Genomic DNA, 9,878 nt, shown 5'->3' with positions numbered 1-9,878 from the left:
TCGACTCTTTGTCCACCAACTTTAGGTAAGGATGTCTGCTCATGAATAGTGCTTTTTGTACTATTACTGTAGCAAAGGACAAGTCTTCCTCTTAAGGCTTGACATGCACTCTAACCCTACCATATTATATTAAATGAACATTTAATGCACTAGGTATAAATAGAAGTGTTTCTTCTCCATGCAGAGTGCACGCAACTCACTCTGTAACCCTAATTCTTACTTCAAGCATTTTCTAACTTAAGTAAAGGATCTTCTTTACAACAATTTCTTTTCTTGTAATTTGCTAAGGTTTTGTGTGTAACCAAAGATTGTTTAGATAAGTTTTTATTACCTTATCTTTCCGCAAACAATCTTGTAAAATCTGTATTGATCTTCTCTATCAATATATATTTTAAATTTAAAAATACTGTGTTTGTATTCATCCCCCCTTCTACAAACTGTTTCTCTTTTTGTAGACCCTCACGGGACCAACAAGTTTCTAATCTGTAGAGCCTTTGTGAAACAATCTGCCAGTTGATCTTGGAACCACAAAACTCAATCCTGACTTCCTCGTTTGATACTAATTCTCTTATGAAAAGGAATTTGATCCCGATATGCTTGCTCTTACCATGGAATACATGATTCTTAGTAAGAGCAATAGCAAATCGATTGTCACATATAGGGACATGTACTCTGCTTCAGTTGAAAACAAAGCTACCACACTTTGCTTCTTTGGTTGCCAGGACACTACTCCATTTCCCAGATGGAATACATAGCCAGCAGTGCTCCTTCCATTGTCCATGCTACCACCATAGTAACTATCACTGTATCCAGTGAGTTTGAAGTTTTCTGTTCTTGAATACACGATGCCATGACCCAAAGTTCCTTTGACATATTTGAGGATCCTCTTCCCTATTTCCCAGTGGCTTCCTTTAGGTACTTCCATGTACCTACTTATGATGCTACCTGAAAAAACAATGTCTGCTCTGGTGGCAGTCAGGTACATTAGACTGCCCACCATGCTTCTATATATATTGGCATCTATGAACTCTTCCTTTTCATCATTATGTAATTTGAGTCCAAATTCCATAGGAGTAATAGAAGTAGTAGCCTGTCCCAAATTGAATTTGTCCAAAAGATTTTGAGCATACATTTGCTGAGATATTTTGATACCTTCCTCATCTTGCTTTACTTCAATTCCCAAAAGATAATGTAGAAGCCCCATATTAGTCATCTCAAAATCATTCTTCATACTTTCCTTGAAGTCTTTTATTAGCTTTTGTGAGTTGCCTGTTAATACTAAGTCATCTACATATATGCATACCATGAGAATCATACCTTCAACCTTTTGAGTGAAAAGAGTATGTTCCTATGAGCACTTGTTGAAGCCATTTGTAACAAAATAAGTTTCAATACGGCTGTACTAAGCTCTTGGTGCTTGCTTTAAGCCATAAAAGGCTTTCTTCAAGTGACAAACCTTAGACTCTTCTCCTTTTTTCACAAAACCTTCAAGTTGATCTATGAAGACATCCTCTTTCAGAAAACCATTAAGAAAGGTCGATTTCACATCCATTTGATGCACTTTCCAATTGTTTTGTGCAGCTAAGGCCAAGATAAGTCTAACAGTTTCTAACCTTATGACAAGGGTAAAACCATCCTAATAATCAATGCCATGCTTTTGTTTGTACCCCTTAACCACCAGTCTTGCCTTGTACATATCTACCTCCCCTTTCTCATTCAATTTTTTTGATAAATTCATTTAACTCCAATGGATTTATGTCTATTTGGAAGACTGACTAATTCCCTAGTATTATTCTTCATAATGGATTGTATTTCCTTATTCATGGCATCTCTCCATTTTGCATCTTGGTTGGCTTCCTTAAATGTCACGGGGTCTGCATCAGAGAATAACACAAAATCTGCAGGATCATTGAAATCCAAGCTTCTTGGATCATTGTAGATGTCCCTCAGACTCTTGTGTCCTCTTTTAGGAGGACTTTCAGTGGAGGTTTCAAGGGAATCTGAATTTTCTATGTTTTGAGGCATGTTAGGGGTATCTTGATTGTGTGAATCATGGTCAATCTGTTTTGTACCTTCATCCTATTGAAATTAATCTTCTTCTAGAATCTGTGTAGTGTTGATAACTTGGTTTGATGGATCATTCCATCCTTTCCTTTCTTCAAAGATTACATCTCTACTTATGATAGTTTTCTTAGTGATGGGATTATAAAGTTTATAGGCTTTGGACTTGTCACTATATCCTATGAATATAATTTTTTCAGACTTATCATCTAGTTTGGTCCTTTTATGTTCAGGTATGTGTACATAGGATATGCATCCAAAAGTTCTTAAATGGCCTATAGTTGGCCTATAGTTACTCCATGCTTCCTATGGTGTTATGTTGGATAATCCTTTTGTAGTAGTTTTATTTAACAAGTAACAAGCACAAGCCACAACTTTTGCCCAAAAAGAATGGCCCAAATTCTTGCCTCTTAGCATGCTTCTAGCCTTCTCAACTAAGGTTCTATTAAGCCTCTCTGCTACCCCATTCGGCTGAGGGGAGTATCTAGTTGTTAGTTGATGGTGAATGCCATTTTCCTTCAAGAAATCAATAAAGTAAGCAGAGTTGTATTCCCCACCCCCATCTGATCTAAGAGATTTCATCAGATTACCACTCTTCTTTTCAACACTTGTTTTGAAGTTTTTGAAATAGTCAAAGACTTTAGATTTTTCTTTTAGAAAATATACCCACAATTTCCTACTATAGTCATCAATAAAAGTGAGTATATACTTGTTTCCACCTATGAACATAGTTTTCATGGGTCTACATACATCTACGTGGACAAGCTTAAGAGACTTTGTGGCTCTCCATGCTCCATCTTGTTGGAATGATTCTCATGCTTGCTTTCCAACCATGAAACTTTTACTTATCTCATCATTCTTGGTTATGGCATGCATTCCCTCTACTAAGTTATGTCTTTACATGTAGTTTAGGTACCCAAGATCTACATGACCAAATCTATGGTGCCATAATAGGGAATTTTGTTTTGTAGATATGTGGAAAGAAAACAAAGTGTCTTCTTTAAAATTTTTAGGGAACATATTGTTTCCTGTCATGCTGATTTTCCCTATTAGGCCTCCATATTGATCCTTAACATTACAAGACTCACCTTTGAATTGTAGTTCATACCCCTTTTGTAGGAGTTGTCCTACACTTAGCAGGTTGTGTTTCAAGCCAGGAACATATTACACACTTGGTATTCTTTTATATCCCATTCTTGTGTTTACCAAAATGTCACCTTTACCTTGCACATTCAATCTCTTGTCATCTCCTGTTCTTACCTCCTTTTTTTGTGTCTTATCCATATGAACAAAGATGTCCTTGTTTCCTGTCATGTGATTGTTGCATTCATTGTCGACATACCAAGTGTCATTAGCAGGCACTTCAAGTGTACTCAGAATCATAAACATGGTATCTTCGTCATCTTCTGCAATCCTTTTTCTGTAGTATTTGGCTATATGGCCAAATTTTTGGCAATGATAACATTGCATAGGAGGTGGTTTACCTCTACCTCTTCCTTTAAATTATGTTTATGGTTCCCTTGCTTGAGTTCTGTTTCTTTCTTGAGCATTTGAGGACTGCAATTGAAAGGCCTGTTCATAGGGGTTGTTGTCAAACTGCTTCATTCTTAATTCATGGGATTGTAAAACTCCAATAAGTCTTTCAAGGGACATAATTGAAATGTCCTTTGATTCTTCTATAGCCACTACTACATATTCAAATTTCCTTGTTAGGTTTCTCAAAAAAAAATTCAACTACTCTATTGTCTTCTACGGTCTCCACATTAAGTCGTAGTTGATTTAATATCAGGATGATCCTATTGTAGAAATCCTCGACTATTTTTGATTCTTTCATCTTTAGGCTATCAAACTCACATCTAAGTGTTTGTAGTCTTACTGTCTTCACCTTCTCTTCCCCTTTGTAGGTTCTGTGTAACATATCCCATTCTTCCTTTGATGTTTCAGAGATGGAAATTCTTTCAAAAATTACTTCATCTACGGCTTGGTAGATTATGTAGGGTGCTTTCTTATCCTTTTTCTTTAACTCTCTAATCTCTCCTTCTTGTTCTTTTGTGAAGTTATTGGCTTCAATAAGATCATCAATACCTTGATTGATGATGTCCCATAATTCTTGTGACTCAAACAACACCTTCATTTGGATGCTGCAATGATGATAGTTTTTCCCATTCAGTCTGGGAAGAGGATGATGTAAAATGGTGTTTGAATTTGAGGCCATTGTGAAACCAGGCTCTGATTCCACAATGTTAGATTTAATAAAACATATAAATTGTTTTCCTTTATTTCATGATCATCAAACATTAAACGACACCAAAGATGAGTATAGATACACGGCTAAAGGACACATCTTTTGGCCAAAAGACACGACCTTAAATGAACAAGTATGATAGTAAAATAACTGTCACACCTTTCCAGAAATAACTAATTGATAATTAACTAACTTAACTACCGATAGCCAACGATATTAACGGTCAGTTAACCATAACTAGCTTAATATTTTAACAGATATTTTATATAAACATAACAAAAGTAAAAATGTTGGAAAAATTATCGAGCAATTACAAACTGGATTTATTTAATTAAAAATTAAATTAACTGCCGTCCGTAATTTTGTTCTAATTTAAGAATAACTAAAAGGGTACTCGTGCAATGCATAGAGACATGTTTCCATTTCAATATTTTGTTTTATTTTTTTATCCATGTCGATATAATACAATTTTATGTGGTTTTGAGAAAGCAATAATGTTTTTATTTTTGAATAAAATATGAATATGAAAATATCGTATAAAATTTGCAAAAAATATATCAGTATTAGTATCAAATTATCTAAATAAAAGTTCTTGTTTGTTTATGTTTTTAAATTCAAAATTTTTATTATAATTTAATTTAACGTAACGAAGTAACTTAATTTAGGTTTAATAATAACTTTTTATAAAGATAATAATTAAGTATTCTGTTAGAACTCAATAATTATCCTAATTATATTTTAGATATTTTATATTTTAAAATAAGATGTTTATCCTCTATTTGATTATGTTTATATGCAGTTAGTTACATGAATTCAAGCATAAAGCTTTAATAAGTTGTACTTATACACAATTTACTTGTAATTTTGAATTTTAAGTTATATGCATTAATAAATAGTACTCTATACATAAAAAAAATATTTTTAAAAGTTTTATCAAATGCTTTATAATATAGTATAGATAAATATGTTGGAAAAAGTAAAACAGATTTATTTTAAATAAACATAAAATTAAAATCCGTAGTAATCTATCGCTAAATTGCTTTAAATTTTTATATTTTTTAAATTAATTTCGATTTAATTAATTAAATTTCTATATAAGTATCATTAACTAAATTACATTATTTAATTTTGATTTAAATTTAATCAAAATACGTATGTGTAAGTCGTGGTCCACATGCATCAGTTCACATGAATACTACATATAGATGCATATATATAGCGGTTCAAATACATACATATGCTCCTTTAAAGAAGATGAGTTACAGTTACATCGAATTTTTAAGAAATACAACTAATTAAGCATAATAAAGCTCTTAAAGCTACACAACCATACATGATCTTCCATATATTAAAAATCAAATATTTTGTTTCTAGATTATACTTTATATCCTTATAATTAGTTATTTAATTTACTTTATGTATCTAACATTTTCATTTTTGATTTTACATCCTTATTATATTACAATAGAAAATCGTATATGAACTAAAATGCATTAAAAATACGTTTATTTTTTTTACAAATTATACCATTATAATCGTCTCATCAATAACTTCTAAATAAACTCAATATTGAATATTTTTTAATTTAATCATACTATTAAATATAATGATACATACAAATTAATTTATTTTATATCCTTATGTTTTCATTTTTAATTTTTAATTTTACACATTTATTATATTAAAAATATATAATCATAGATTAACATACATAAAAAAAGTATTTTATTTTTTATTATAAATTATACCATAATCCTCACGTCGATCAATACCTTCGAAGTAAGCTTATTGTTGATCTCAGGTCTCTCAATAACACTAATAATCTAGTTATGAGTAACCACATTATAGTGATTTAATGAAGAAAGTTATGAAGTCTCAAGAATAAAGTAAGAAAGTTTAAGAACAATTTTGAGCTTCAAAGGTTTTACTTTATWDRWTCAWAAACGTAAAACAAAGAGTAAAAGCCTTATTTTTACAATAGACCTAATCATCTATTTATACTAAACGAYTATTAAGAAGATAACTATCTAATGCTACTTTCTAGCAAATCGTCCAGCTAATAGATAGAGTTTATCTTTCTCATGGATAAACATTAATAATAAGATAAACTTGAATTCCAACTGTTGATTTGTCATCTCCAGCTGTCATTCATGATATGATGACTTCATCCTTATCTTCAAATCTTTATTGCATGCTTGGATGAAGTACTGGAAAATCTTCTAAGTGTTGCTTGTCCAGAGGATCGATGAGGATGTTCTTTCCATCSCATCYTTRRACCTGTCCATTGATCCTCTGGTTGAACTTGTCCATTGGTCCAATCGTTGAACTTGTCCATCGGTCCAATGGTTGAACTATCCATCGATCCAATGGTTGAATTCCAGACTAAGTTGATTTTGTCTTGATGTCTTCATTGGTCTTCTGGTTCTTCATCACTTGTGGTTTTTCATTACTTTTTACATTTTGCATTGTGGGGTTTAACAATCTCCCCCTAAGTAATGAAATAACAAACAAAGTCTAATCTAGAAACATATGTGAAGAACAGATACTAGTCTAGTAGAAAAACATCAAACTCTAATTTCTTTATTGGATGATGAAATTTCTTTACAATACTGGAAACAAATTACATCAAGACAAAATGAGCAAAAATTTCATCTCATCACTAACTACCTGAGTATATCTCTTTGAAGCGCAAGAGTAGTCTTCGATAAGCAATGATGGTTGATATCTCATGTATGAGATGACTCCCCTCTTCCCTTGGCACATGGTTTCTGCCAGTCTTTCTCTAATGTTTTTTTGAAACCATTCAAGTGTATCTGTTGAATACTTGAAGGCTTCAGTCAATCTGAAGAACTTTTTAACCCCAAACTCATTCTTGTAAACAAGTCCGAGTTCAGGTTGAGTAAAAACTGAAGCAGAACGTATCTCCTGCAAGCCCTGGAAATCTTCATTTGGAGGAGCACAGGATAACCTCTTAATGCCTAGCCTAAGAGCAATTTCAAAATCGCTTTTGGCTCGGTGCTTCACTAGGGACTCCATTGTCTTGACAATAGCTCTGTTCGCCATTCCAAATTGTATCCCATGATCTTGCCTTTGAGCTGTGTAGGCATGTAACTCAATCAAGTCATATGGATTGAGGTTGATGTGATCGTTCTCGTTGAACACGCTAACTACCCCATGGGCTCTTTCCATATTGAACTCGATGTAGCGTATGGCTCTGTTGGCAAATGACTTTATTTTTAAGTCTATGACTCTTCTTATTCCATCGTTCGAAAAGACAGCTTGAGGTGGTTGAGTAGTCTGTCTTATGAAATGACGATGTAGAAGATTCATAGACTCTGGCGATAGGATTGGAGGATTGGTTGACAGGCTTTCTTCGCGTTCTTGGTACATGTATTGATGAATGTTTTCCATCATTATTGGTTCCCTGGGTGGCAATTGAGTTCTTCTTCTCATCGACTCCATGCTTTGAATTATTTCGTCCACCAGGCCTTATGGAGGATGCCTCGAGGAAGAAGGGATGTCTGCATGCACCACATGATGTTGGGTTGAGGGTTGTGTCTCGGCTTGGGGTTGTGTATGGGTARAGGGTGAGTTWWCTTTGGTTGGTTCARTTTCAAGTGGTTGAGAGGTTTCTGGTGGTGTTTGGGGTCGTTGAGGCGATGGTTGGGTTTTTGTGGGTTCTGGTTGTGAGGTAAGAGTGAAGGGTCGAGGTGTTGGAGAAGGTGTTAAGGGTAGGTTTGTTGTGGGTGAGGGAGTGAAGGTTTGGTTTGTTTCTGTAGGTGGTGTTTTTGGTTCTTCATCGGTTGATGAACTCAACACGATGGGGTCTGGTATTGTGGCTGAGGGAACTTGGATATTCTGTTCTTCATCAGAGGGCAAGGCCTCTGGTTCCCTTGGTTGGGTTTGTTGGGTTGATGGTGGTTGTTGTGGTGATGGTTGCTGTGGTGCAGTGGATCCTGTTTGTTGTGTAGCCGTCGCCTCTGTCTCCCCCTCATGAGGGCCAAGACCTTGATCATCGGGGTCTTGGTCTTCATGCCTTGGTCGTTTGTAGGGGCGGCTGGAAGAGGAGGATACTCTTGATCTATTGTTCTTTTTCCACATTCTAATGTGGGAAGCGAGAGTGCTCACCCGATCCTTTCTGTGCCGGTCTTCCATTGTGCAAAGGAGAGTGTTTGTTCGCTCTTGCTGTTGATGTAAACTCTTCCATAGTGCAGTGGTGGGTGCAACGGATCAAGCAGTAAACTTTGCACTTATCTTATTGATAGAGGAGATAAGTGCCTTGGACAGAGCCTGTAGGTCGGCTCTTGTAGCAAAGTCTGTGCCTGTAGAGGGAGGAGGTGGCACAGAGGTTGTTGCAGATGATGAAGGTTGGGGAAGGTTAGCAAGAAGATTCCTTACCTCTGCAGTGAAGGATGAGAAGGCTGCTTCATAGGAAGGGCCTGCAGAGGGAGGTGGGGTTTGAGTTTGTGGTGGGATTTGGGCAAGTATGGTGGCGGGTAATTGGGTGAGGGTTGTTTGTATGGTGGCCATTTGGGTGGTGAGGGTGGCAAGGGTTTTATCGATGGATGATGTGGATGAAGGTTGAGGGTGAGGTATTTGGAAGGTGATGGAGGAAGGTAGTTGATGAAGATGGCGAAGGATGGTTTGGAGTTGGGTAATGATGTAGGTTAAGTTTTCATCGGCCTCAGTTGCCTGAGCCGTGAGGGTGGCTATGGATTGGATTAGGATTTGGTTTCATTGGGTGGCTAAGGATGATATGGTATTGTGGTGTTGGGTTACTGTTTGTTGGAGGATTTGAAGGCGGGATGAATTGGTTTGGGTTTGGGTATCGATTTGGTTTAGGTGGCGTTGGAGGATGGCAAGGGATTGATGGAGGTCTGGGGTATCAGGTGAGGGTTGGTTCTCCATAATCCCTTGTACAAGGAGTTTAAGGTCATCCAAGGACCGCGCCACTGTATCAACAAAGGCTTGGAACTCAGCCTTTGTGACCAGATCAACTTTGGGGGTAACCCCTGCAGCAACATACGCTAAAGGTTGGGCCTCTGTTCCTAAGGCGCCCTCTTGGCCTTGTGCGAAGGTAGGCCTCGAGGGACTTCCATCATGCCCTTGATAGCCTTCGAGAGAAGAACTATCTCGTGATGTTGGAACATCCTCTTTCTCTTCTTCAGCTTCAGAGGCTAAGTAAGTGAAGCGGATGTGTGTCCCTTTTGGTAGATCAAATACCGAGGGGAGTGGTGTACGAATTGAAGATCGCTCTGAACGATCTATGGGATCAATGTCAGAAGCAACGAATACTTCTGTGTGTGTGAGGGGTTGTGGTGAGCCCTGAGGCGAAGGGGTTCTTGTTTCTTCATCACCTCTCTGTTGAGAGAGGGGTGATGGGATATGAGGTTCCTCAGTTTGTTCATCTCTAGAGGCCCGAAGAATGGCCTCTGGATGGCTGGCTGGGGTTTGGGTGGGACTGGGTCGTCTTGTTTCAATATCCCTTTGGCTTTGATCGCCAGGGATAGTAGATGTGGTTGCCCTTTGGGTAGTAGGGTGGGGAATATTTTGGTGAAGGCCGGGGGAAGCA

At 36.5% G+C, this 9,878-nt stretch overlaps 1 pseudogene; it reads left to right on the top strand.

Moving 5' to 3' along the window:
* Positions 1-7,797: 7,797 nt before the first annotated feature.
* Positions 7,798-9,878, top strand: part of LOC112509066 — a 5,884-nt pseudogene continuing 3,803 nt past the window's right edge.

This window comes from Cynara cardunculus (genome assembly GCF_001531365.2).
Source record: "Cynara cardunculus var. scolymus isolate 2C chromosome LG 3, CcrdV1, whole genome shotgun sequence".
NCBI classification, from domain to species: domain Eukaryota; kingdom Viridiplantae; phylum Streptophyta; class Magnoliopsida; order Asterales; family Asteraceae; genus Cynara; species Cynara cardunculus.
Note: the sequence above shows the minus strand (reverse complement) of the source record. Positions and strands in the feature narration are given on the sequence as shown.